This window comes from Bactrocera oleae, chromosome 5, assembly GCF_042242935.1.
Source record: "Bactrocera oleae isolate idBacOlea1 chromosome 5, idBacOlea1, whole genome shotgun sequence".
Classification (NCBI taxonomy): domain Eukaryota; kingdom Metazoa; phylum Arthropoda; class Insecta; order Diptera; family Tephritidae; genus Bactrocera; species Bactrocera oleae.
Window position 1 is genome coordinate 54,979,824 of NC_091539.1, and position 13,207 is coordinate 54,993,030.

General features: G+C 31.8%; 1 protein-coding gene across 2 annotated transcripts in view; it reads right to left on the bottom strand.

The window, feature by feature from the left end:
• Positions 1-13,207, bottom strand: part of Sh (Potassium voltage-gated channel protein Shaker) — a 392,327-nt gene that overhangs the window by 339,870 nt on the left and 39,250 nt on the right. The gene's annotated exons all lie outside the window — the stretch shown is intronic.

A 13,207-nucleotide genomic window follows, 5' to 3' on the forward strand; every position in this document is an offset into this window, starting at 1 on the left:
GCGTAGCAAAAACGAGCCGAGGAGAGGTACCTCTCTTTGTCATTTAAATCCCTATACGAATTCAAAATAATGTTGTTATTATGGTTAAAAAGTATTTGCTAATCAATAGTAATCATTTATATTAATAACAAGAACAAACGTTAACTTCGCTTGTATTGAAGCTGTAATACCCTTCACAAATACAAAAGATTCCTTTCAAGACTTTTGATCGGTCAGTTTGTATGGCAGCTATATGCTGCCGTTCCGACAAATGAGCAGCTTCTTGGGGAGAAAAGGATGTGTGCAAAATTTCAGAATGGTAACTGAGCGACTAGTTAGCATGAATACTGACAGATAGGTGGACAGACGGACAGACAAAACAGACAGACATGGCTTAACCGACTCAGTTCGTCATGCTGACTATTCATCTTCTTCTTTTCTGACGTTTCCTTTTGGAAGTTACAAACATCGTGGCAAACTTAATATACGCTATTCAGGATATAAAAAAACACACTAAATCTAAATATTCATTGAGTATGGTGACAGCTCTAGCCATAGAAAATTTCACATGATATGATAATTTATATTTAGCAACTTAAAAAAACTTTAAAATTAAATAATTTTAAAATAATAACTTTTTGTTGTTTTTTTCCGGAAAAGAAGTATTAGTAGAGTGGCAACCCTGTAACATCACAAAAAACGTGTAAAAAGCTTATATTGGCATTGAAGTCTATGAACATTTTGATAAATGAATTTATTGGCAACCCTGTATGTACACACTTTTAAATTTGTGTTGGTTTAAATGAATTTCTAGACTCTTAGGTTAGAAGGACTACCAATTTGGTCTCAGGTAATCGTTAATATTCAGTAAAAAAAAACATACTCTCTAAAAACTGCCGGCGGAGTTTTATCAATTGCTCGCAAAGTAATCATAATGAAATCGTATTTTATGACTGACTTATTATATATGTACGTATCCAAATAATAACTACGAATATTTTTCACACTTTTGTATATTTTCTATGAATATGTTATAAAGAAAGTACCACAAATCCCTGTTGATGTACGAAAAACGTTGTTAGTGCGATTGATTGGTATTTTTTCTAGCCATATATATATTTGTGTGCAACATCAATCCAATAATCCACAATAATAATTTAAAAAATAATAGAAAATAAAAAACGTCAACAAATATATGATTTCTACTTGAAAATTTGCAGATTTCAAGTAGGAATTTCCGCCGCTGTCAATCAGTGATTATTTCTGAATATTTACAACATATGTATGTACATACAGTCAAATCTACATCGAGTGTTTGCGAAAATGGATGAAAAGCAGAATGTGTTAAGTTAATATATTTTCGTTGCGATTGCGGATGCATAAATTTATACTTTGTTAATTAGTTTACTTCACAATCTTGTACATGCATAAACATTTGTTTGTATGGCGTTTACTTACATATACATACACTCAGAGAAAAAAAAAAACCGACGAAGTCGAAAAATTTCTAATATTCCAATATTAAAAATGTCACTATTTGCTCAAAATACAATATATAAATAACTTTTTTAAAAATGATATTATTGTTCATAACGAATTTGAGGTCTGTTGTTTGTTATAAGTGTTAAACTATAAGTTTATTATATAAAAATGATTTGAGCATGAAGTGAATAAAAAGGGTTCACTCTCAAAAAAAAAAAAACGGTCTAACTTAAGATAACATAAACCTCAGTTTTGCGCTATATATAGCCACTTTGTAAAGTGCGTGGGTTTTTTTTCGCCGAGTGTATATATTTATCAGTACGCAAAGTATGTAATCATCAGTGTTAATTGATTACTATTACTTAAACAAGTTACTACATCTGATATATAAATGTGTATTATACTATTAAATAAAATTTCTAATATTTTACAAAATTACTTTTAAGACTTTAATCAGGGTTGCCAACCAAAAAATAAATTTTAAAAAAGATATAAAAAATAAAATAATATCTTTTTCAATAAAAATATATAAATATGAAGAGATTAAAGGGAAGCAAAAATGGGTTTACCAGATTTTTGGAAAAAAATAATTTATAATAATATAAAATAAAATAAAATAAATTAAATTAAATTAAATAAAACAAAATAAATAAAATATAATAAAAATTAAATTAAATTAATTAAATTAATAAAATAGAATAAAATAAAATTAAATATAATTAAGTTAAATTAAATTAAATAAATAAAAAATTTAATAATAAAATAAAATAAATAATATATAATACAATAAAGTAAAATAAAATAAATAAAATAAAATGAAGTAAAAAAATATAATAAAATAAATTAAAATAAATAAAATTAAAAATAAAATATCATTGTCATAATAATTATTATTACTTACAAATACATTGTTTTGTTGCCATCATTATTTCTCATAATTTTCTTCTAATACCCAGTGATGTTTTAAGCACCAAAATACTGACAAAATATCCAAAAATATTTTATGTTATATTAAGTACCAAAATACAAACTACTAAAGCACCACTTGTGATGCGATAAAAAGAAACTAAAATCGCCATAATTAACACTAAATATAAAATTAAAATTTTTCCAACACAACGGTGACTAAATTATATTTTCCATGTGACAAATTCCCTCATTTGTCACTGCATATTTAATTTCAAACAAGCAATGCACATGTAGCGCACACACACGTATGCACTCTTTCCACACAGCCCCCTTAATTCGCATTTCACACACCCATCCACATCATCATCACCGTTAAAGACCATCTGTTTTTCGGAGAGCTGAGCGCAAAGCAACATACCGCCACAATTTTTACGCCAATGACGTCAAATGTGACACAATAACCTCAAAAACAAGCATCCACTCACGAGGGAAGTAGTAAAACTAAGCATTTGTATATATACATACACACTTCCAACATATATACACTACATAAGAGGCAGAATTTCCTTCATATAGCAAGGCATGACAAGCAAAAGTATGTGTTGAATGAAAAAAAAGCCGCATAGCAAGGCAAAAGCATGTTGCAATCATATGTTAAGTGAGTACAAACAGATGTATATAGCACATATATTGCTAGCAATATGTTGCCGATAACACTGCGCATGACTGAAGCTAATATTTGTATTTTGCTTATATATGTTTTTTGTTTCTGAAAATAGCGTAGAACTTGTGATACGCTTAGGAACAAATTGCAGATACATGCTGCTTCAACATATTGCTGATAATTGTAGCGTAACGAATCTTGCATGGCAAGAGGACCAGTAGGAATATTTTTAGTGGAATTAAACAATGAAAATATTAATAAAAACAATTTAATTATTGTAGATATTAGTTTTTAATAATGGTTAATCACTTACTCCGATTTATCAAGTATTTTAGTACTCAAAAACTCAAACTTACCTGAGAAGAGAGGAATAAAATTTGTTAGAGCTGCAGATTTGTAATTAGAAAAATGAAAATTATAATCAATGAATAAAGTTAACTAAAATTTTTTGTTTAGTTATCAAGTCTATTAGAATGAGGGCTCGGTTGGTTTTGTCGCGCCGCATACTTATTATAAAAGCTTTAAAACTTCGTTAGGAAATTTGATATAAAAAAAAAAAAAAATTCTCACAGATAAAAGAGTCTCCTTAAACTGTTTCTCAGCTGTTCTAAGATAGCTAATAACTTGTCGTTAGTATTTTTAAAAACAACCCATAAACAAGTAGATTTTTTTGCATATGTATTGAGTATATTGAAGGTCACGAACTGTGCCCTTAATGTTAGTCTAGTAGATAGAATTAGATCCTTGTTCTCATTTTTCATACTAACACTGGCAGTTGAAAGCTCTAAACGTGACGCAATATGTTGTTCACTATCATCATCAGGCAATAAATCCTTAGCCAGAAATAATCGTCCATTCAACAATCGGCATACTTCTACTTCATAAAACTCGTAATACTCTCCTTACATCACGTGTCTCAACTCCAGCGCAATCTCAACAATTTATCGCATGTAAAATACCGTTGAGTGTCCTTGCTAAAAATACTTTCAATTCAACTTGGCAAATCTATTTTTAGGCGCAAGAGAAACAAGTGCCATAAATAGTTCACACACCCCACCAATACATGCATTTAGAGGTCAGCTAGTGACACGACGCTTGCTACATTTACCAAGAGCGAATGTTAGGCAGCGAAAAAATAATATAGGAATATACATATGTATTGCAAATACATTGCGGTTATGTGTTTTCAAAGTCATAGCAGCGACCTGCTGACCTCTTTTACATCAGCGACACTCCAATCGTAATGGGGCAGAGACAATTTCGCGAATTCATATGGCACAGACGTCATTCAGAAGAGAGATTCTAACGGAATTGCAAACTTTTGAGATTTCACACAAGCTCAAAATATAACAGTACTATCAAAAAATGCGATTTTATACTTTTTGATATCAAAGATTTCCAACTAACTTTTGTCTCTTTATATAAATAAATGTTATAAATAAATAAATAAATAAATAAACTTATTTTTAATAAAATATTATATATTGCATTGTAGTGCTTAAAACTCTGCAAAAATTGTTGAAAAACCAAAATGTAGTCTCTTACTAAGAGCTGCAGCCATATGCTTAAGCTCATTCATATTTCCATCTATCGGTGACTTTGTGCAACACCCCCTATGAAAAGTAGCAAATTCGATTAATTCCGGTTGAAAATATCCCAAACTACAACAAAAAAATAGTCAAAGGGTTCAATAACTTGCTCAGTTCCGAAAAATTTCCTGCATACTAGTTTAACTAGTGCCTTGCACAATATAAAGAAATTCATAAAAGCTCGATAGGCATGCTTTACGAGACGAGCTTTTAAAGTACAAAGCACTTAGATACGGAAATTGAGCATTACAAAATGTCTCCAGTATTTAAAAGTTTACTTCCACTTTTCGTAGTGGCGCTCCAGTTTTCTTTCTTGCTCTTATCGCTCACTGGCTTTTGAGCTTTCGCTCTGAGTACAAACAACCATGATTTTATTTTAGTGCTCTCCGTATTTCGCGCTTTTGGTCAGCAAATTTTTCACGCGCTCTGGTTATTTCGTCGCTGCTCAACAGAGAGTTCCGGAGTGCTTGTATAATACAAGCTGCGTCGTCACCAGCAACAGGAACTTGCCGCAGCTGCGTTGTTTGTTGTTGTGGGCGTTTATTTCTGATTGCCGCATTATGCAGCACGTGAGCTGAAAGCACAATGGCAATACGTACAATGCCGCGCGGCAAATGCAAAAGTTATATTGCAGCGCTGTAAGGCAAATATGTAGTTATCCTAGGCCAACAAGTATGAACTTAGCTCAGCGAAATTTTACTTTGCCATTCTTATTTGAGTTTTCCACTTGACAGTGACGGTTTGCCGTTTAGGCTATTTTGTGACAGTAGAATTTCTTGTAGTAATTTACAGACTATTATACAGTTATTTTCTGTCGATTTTTTCAAATCAATATTTGTTTTGGTTTTTTTTTTTTAATTTAGAATAATTAAAACTGAAATGGATTGGAAATAGCAATAGAACTCTTTATTAGTGTATGTTGGAGAGTACTTTTAATTGTATGATGCTGTTGTTATCTCATTTAAAATCTGAGAAAAAAGCGAATTAAGTGTCGGTAAGATCCGAGAAAGTTTAATAATCAGTTGGACTCTAACTTTTTCTGCAACTCATTAATTTTTGATGAGCCCAATATTTTACTTGAGAGTTTGGACCCCTACCTGAATTTATTTTATTTTTTAAGAAAGTTACCATTAATGGAATATTTCAGTTAAAATACATTTAAATGGAACGACCATCAAAAACCCATGGTTACATTTTACATATAGCTCTCCTAAAACAGTCATATCTACGTAATAGAAACGGTTTTTCACTTACTATATATACGGATTTTCACACCGGTAGCAACTCTATCTATATCTCCGGCAGATATAATTTTTTAATATTTTTAGTTTAGTAATCGAAAACTAACATATCCTTTATTTTTCCAATGTAATAAAACAAACAAATTATAACCTGTGGCAACCCTTCTCTAAAATGTTTTCAGCTTTAACCTTTTTAAAATAAAGGATTTCAATTCAAATATCTATTTCTTTAGCTTGTCAATTTTATTGATTTAATTTTTTCAGCAGGTGGCAACCATGTCCAATAAATATTTTTATTGGTTAGCAATTTTAATAATTTTCAGGTTCATAACCATTTTTTAACGTCTAAATATTATTGATGTAATTTTTTTAACAGGTGGCAACACTTTAGTAAAAAATTAATTTGAACTCTTATTAATTTTAATCGTTTTCAGTTTTACACCCATATTACATTTTTAACTTAATAACTTTTTTATGACTTCTAAAGGGTGGAAATATGCTACCATATTATTTCAAACAATCCAAAAATTCAAAAATTATTCAACTTAGTAGCCTTCTCTATTGCCGTACTCTGCCTACTACAAGTATATCATATAATAATTTTGAAGAGGTTTTCATAAAATTCAGTAGCCGACTTGAGCTTTGAAGGACAGACCAACTCTAAACGTACGAGTACACATTGATTTATAAAGTCAATTTCTGTTACAGGAAATGATCTGCGAACATAATTATTTACTCCCCTCTTACTTACCTTATCAAGTCTTTTTTTTTTCAAAGTATCCTTCTAATTTTCAAGTTCTACACTTTCAACACATTGTTACTTCAGCTCATTCAATTCGTTCACACTCAAATTGCAAACGCAGCCAAAAAGACGTCGTCGTTGCCGTGGCTACCAATCTTCTCTTCACTTACTCAACGGCTCACCTGTCACAGGATCCAAGCTGTTCTGATGCTGAGATAATGACACTGCTGATAATGCTTTCGATGGCATTATACTTACACACACACACACAACTGAATTCATTCCCTTTAGTCCATTTTCTCTCTAAATACACACGCATACACCTACGAGTAATTGTTGAAGTAGACACAGTGCAGTCTGGCCCAGTCTTCAGCTCACAGTTTACTTTTCACATAATCTACTCTCTCGCTTGCAAGCCCTGTCATAATAATGCTGAAGAGGCGAATCTCTTATTGCGATACCTCTTTGGATATAAGCTGTTGCCAGTCATTGCTTTAGATAACGGCAACAACAACCACAATTTTAATAGTAATGCAAAATAAATAATACAACAACAAAACATATTACAACCAGATTATATTATGAGTGCGCTATCTTCGTAATTTGACCTGCAGTATTCTGCCTTCCAGTTCGCCATAAAATCTTCTGTTTCATTCTCTTCAAGTGTTTGTAACATTTTTCGAGTGTTGTTAAGTTTATTGATGCATAATTTTGCAATTTTCAATTGCTTTCAGACCATCGAGAGATGTGCAAATTATCAAAATTTAATTGTTTTGAAGCAATGACGGTTGATTGGATTGTTATTTCTATGAGGATTCACTGCGACAGGTCAAGGTCTTTTGGAACTTGCGTTTGCAAGCAGTTTATAATAAATTTATTATAACATTAGTCATATCTATACAGCGTGTGTTGGATTTTATAAAACAGTTAATTGTGATTTTTATACTCTTCTTGGTGTCAGTGAAGACAGCGCCATCTAGCGTATAGACTTTTTTCACATACGACTTTATTTTGGTATTTAACCTCGGTACCTCAGGTGTACTTAATTTTAAGAAAACTTAATGTACCGTTACTTTTTTCAAAAAATTTGTGAGCTATACTTTTTTAATATCTCTTAATACTTAATGCAATAGCACTTACCATACATATTATAATACATATAAGGTCTAGCGAAAAGGAATCCATTCTTTTTCCAAAAGATGGCGTAATTTTGTAACTCGATTTATATGTATAAGCGTTCGAGCTACGCTACGCTACGCTACGTTTCGTCGATTCCGTGCCACGAATATTTATGTCAAAGATATACCTTCATCTGGAAGGCCAATTGTTGGATATATCGATAAAATAATACAATTTGTTGAATGCGACCGTCATGTAAGCACTGTTTCGATTCCCTTTTATAACCATTTAAATAAGGCTGGATACAAAAAGAAGCTTGATGGGTGGGTGCCACCGAGTTAACACAAAAAAACTCTTGGAGCGAATCGCTGCTGAATCGAAACAATGGCTGCATTTCTGAAGTGAATGATTACTGACGATGAAAATTTAGCCACTTCTCATGAAAAGCGTGGTCGAATAGCGGAACCTGGCCACGCCAGAATTTACGGTCAGCGCGGTTTTGCTAAGAGTGTGGTGAGAATGGTAGGGAGTCATCTCTTATGACCTACTCAAATATGGCTTAATCTTAATTCGGAAGCAATCACCCAGAAACGGCCAGCTTTGGACAATGGAAAAGGAATTGAAGCTGTTCATTCGTCGAAACCGTCGCTATTGAACCACTATAGCACATAGCCACCATACAAACTAAATGATAAAAATCACTTGCATGGAAATTTTGTTTGTTTGTAAAGAGTTTTATAGCTTCGGTAGAACCAAAGTTAACGATTTTTCTTGTTATTGCTACGTTTGTTGCCTTAATACACGATTTCTATGTCCCAGTAAGGTAAAAGATGAAAAAAAAATCAAAGAGACACAAAACAACAACGTCAAAACATCAATCGTTTGGCAAAAATTCAGTTCCATTTCAGCGTCACAGCAGTTGTCCCGTGGCGTTAGCAAGTGCATACATTCCCAGTGTGGATCCAAGGATACTTTTTTTTTTTACTCTTATTTTGAATTTGCAACGGAACACGTGTATCTATAGTATGCATATTTGTGCAGCAAACAAGGACAGACACATACATATGTATATACGATACACATACACGCATATTTGCATATATACCACACAGCTGTACATATAAGTGAATTGTGATGGTTTTACAATAATATTTTTAATTCAAGTCACTGCATCTGTTTATAATGCGCATCTAATTAAATGACGGTGTCGAATGTTGACGGCTGTGACAATAACTTGACACACTTTTGAAAATTCAGTACACAAATGCATATATTTATGTCTGAGTAGATTTGTGATTTAAACCGAGAGGCAATTGCATGCTCGAAGGGCGTTAAACATATACCTATTATATATATATATATATATATGTCAATACAAGTATGTATACATATAATACTAGCATTCGTTGTGTATAGATGACACTGCTACTGAATCGCTTTTAATTTCCTGCGGTGTTTCCTCAACTTTTTTATTCAAAGATATATTTGCCGTAAAACAAAAAGACTAACCACGCCAGAAAACTTTAATTTTTTTTACTGAATCATTTCTATAAATTATAAAAAAAAAATCTAATAATAACTTTTATCATAAAAATGTTTGAGCACTACTCATTTCCTATTTTAAATTGTGCAGTCGTGCGTAAACTCCCGCTGAGTGCAGTGATCCACATTCAAATGTTCAAATTCACATTTAAATATGCGCATCTCTTCAGTTCCAACATCTTGACATATGTATGCATAGGTATATGTGTGGGTAGATAGCAGGGCAATTGCGAAATTGATCTGCACAGTGAAATATGTCGTAATATGCAAATTTTGTCGTTTCGAAAATGATTTATGGATGACGATAGAATGCAGCGTTGCGCAACAAAGCGCCCTGTGACACTGAAGGCAGCGAGTTGACACAGAATATGCACATACTTACATGTGTATGAAAAAATACTGTGTGTGTTTGTGCAGTAAATCGTACTAGTTGCATGCTATTTTTGTACGTGTTTACTCGTTTTTTTCCAATTGAAAGTTTTTTATGATTTGATGCCGAAGGTATTATTAATTGTCAGACTTCGGTCAGATACCTTTAAAATCTCCTACCAGTTGGAAGTAGAAATATGAATCATTAAAACGAAATAAGAACACAATATAGAACACCCTTTGAATTCCGATTTAAAAAAAATATGACAAAAATATATAAATACACAGGACGAACTGTTTTATAAAATTTTATTTTGGCAGCTTTTGATGGCCGACTTCCATACTAATTTGCCTTGTGCTGACTTTGTTTAACCTTTTTTTAATGCAAAAGCAAAGACAATGTTTTCCGTATTACTCCGGCATGGTTCATACTAGTATGCATAAGATTAAAGCGATTTAACAGCTTTCTTATTATGTCAGTTGCTTTATATTAAGCCAGTTGTTTGTTCGATTCGAAGTTCTCAAAAGTTTGAGGAATCAAAGAAACTCGTGTGATTGGTAATAGACCGTTGCTTCTCTGACAGGAATTTTCGGTTTTCAGGTATTATATTTCCTAATTCGTTCAATACTTCAATAGAGAGTAAAATTTTGGTGTGAATTTTGCGCAGGTGGCATAATTGGATCAATGGGACTGGTCAAGCAGTGACTCGATATCGTGACATGATAAACCAAGTCGTATGTGTAAGAAAAGCCATGGAAACCATTCGCCCCATGTGTCATTGCATAAATAACCCTATGTAACTTATTATCAATATAAAAATTATAATCGAAAAACTAAAAACTGTGTTTTCTATTTAATTCCAAAATATAGTTAATTTTGGGACACCGTTTATGTATAGCTCTCAGTACTCTCAGCCCTAACCGAAATTTGGAATTTTTGCAAGCGAATTATTCTTAATACTTATTTTCCGTAATAATTCATTGTAAAATAACCAATTTCTCCAGCACGAGTAGCAGGCTAAACTAGAACATATGTACACGATGTAATGTTCAAAATATGGGAAAAAATATAACGAACTCTCCGAAGCGAAATTCTCGAAAACGAAACACAACTTTCAAGGCTGTTAAGTACATATTACATATCAAGCACACCAAATGAAAGAAATTAAAATTTTAGAAGCGGAGTTTAATATAAACAAAAAACATAAATGGCTTAACCCTTAGTTAGGTAACATAGATAAATTAAAACTCAAGTAGTCGCCTAAGGTTCATGAATATACGCGGAATTCAAAAAATATATATATATATACTTGTACAATTATCTGTAAAGTAAATAGTAGGTAAGTACTAGTAGTAAACAGTAAGTACTTCTATTACAACTTTCGAACAATTTTAAAAGTGAGATTGAAAACTATGATTGATTTGACTAAATGTGGGTTAATCTCCAGTAAATAGCCATCATACATTCATGCTGTGAAATTTACAGCTAATAATTTCTTTAATATTGTTTTTCTCTTATATCAACAATTTTGCTAAAATTTTTCCCTTAAAAAGTGGAGACTTTTTTATTTACACCTCATATTTCTCAATCAATAACTGTCATTCGCTTTGTTATTGTGTTTATGTGTATTTTTGTCAAAATTTCCTGCATATTGCAAATATTTTAAATTACAGTCTACATAGATAAATATTTGCGCAATTTGAGCTTGTTTGCTTTTATTTTCCCAGCAGTTAATGTTTCTTCTAAGCAACTAGGGGTTATGTGATATGCTTGTGATACTTTGCCAAAATTCTCTACAAACTTATAAAGCTTATATACAAGTTTATTTATACATATTCATACTACACATACTATATTTAATATCATGTGAATAAATACTCTTAAAAACATGGTAACTGATGCTTTTTTCATTTGCGCAGCCAAGCAAGCATAAAGAGGTCACATCAACGTATGGTAGCGTTAATTTTACTCTCAAGTTACATTTTAAGTGGTCTTCAAGTAAACAAATCTAGCAAAAACAATCAAGCAGTCAACTATGGCAACTTGTGTAGCGTCTAAGAGATAGAAACAATAAAGCAACAAATAATATTTTACACTAAATTTTTTATAAATATGAAGTAACCGGCAATTTGTTATTAAAATCCGTGTAATATCTAAAATAATAACATAGCTAATATGCTTCTATCTCTACAAATTTCTTGTAAAATTTAACATGTGATTAGTGCATCATCATATTAAACTAGAGAAAGGCATAGGCTAATGATGCCCACTTTCTGTCAAACGCCACTTTATATGAGTTTCTAACTCAGTATGAGTTTCTAATGAATGAATATAATTCGTTTTTCATACTTCGATCTGTTATACCTTTAAAAATAAATTACCAGATTTTTAATCGATATTTCAAATAGTTTTTAAGTTACATTCTTCTAAAGTGTAGACGCTCACTACAATCAGCGCCATCAGTTCATCTTCTAATTATTTGCCTCAAAACTAAATTTTTCAAGTTTGCTTGAGCGATTACTCCGAAACAAATGCTCCGATCATATGTATGGTAGTTATCCAGGCCTACAAGTTTTATGATCTGAAAAAAAATCGAGTTTAGGCTGACCAAAAACGTTGAAATTTCGGGTAAAATTAAACTTTCGTTTAACAAAAAACAAAAAAAAACGACGCGTGGTTTGTAAACTTTCTATTATTTATTTTGAAAATAAGTCATTCTACTAGTGGAAAATTTTCTTTTTGGGTTTCATCCACAGTGGATGCCGGAATCACTACTGAAGTGGAGGTTAATTTTTTAACCCCGGCGTGTAACTCGAAAATTTTTAAATTTATTTCTTCAAAAAATGTTACTGTCTAATCCTTAATTATGTATAAATATACCCTCAAACTTTTAAAATAATTGATTAATTAGTTTCTATTTTTATTCACAAAAACACCTTTTTGTTAGGCTGTCACAATATATGTGCGCCTAAAGATACCTCACTACCTTTCCGAGCAACTAAATGATTTAATGAAACACTTTTTCTAGACGGAAACCAGTTCTGAAGTTTGCCAATGCTGGCCGTGGGGTTAAAAAATGTCTTCTTTGATGTTAGATAAAAGCTCCGAACGAATTTAGGCTAGATCTTGTGATAAAACGCGCTCACTCCGCTACGCCGTCACCGGTTAATATGACCGTTTGCTCATTTAAGCTTTCTTGGAAATATTTTATTAGAAACATTTTTTATTCACACTTGAACTCATTTTAGGATTAAGATAATACGATTAAGCATAATTTAAATAAAGTTTTTCTCTATTTCAACTTATTTCACTTTATTTTATTATTTTCATACACATTTTTTTCTTAGTCGACTTATAACTTTTCTAATGCCTTCATTCCGCCGTTAATTCCACACAAACAATAAAAGAATAAATGATCAACAAAAGCTCTGAATCGCATCTTACGCACCATTAATCACAATCCATTGTCGCTTTTCATTACAATTGCCAAAGTAAATGGTAATCGAATTTGTAAAAGACAACTTGAGGTAGGTCATTGTGGGGTGGCACAACTGCTTGCAAATTTCGTCG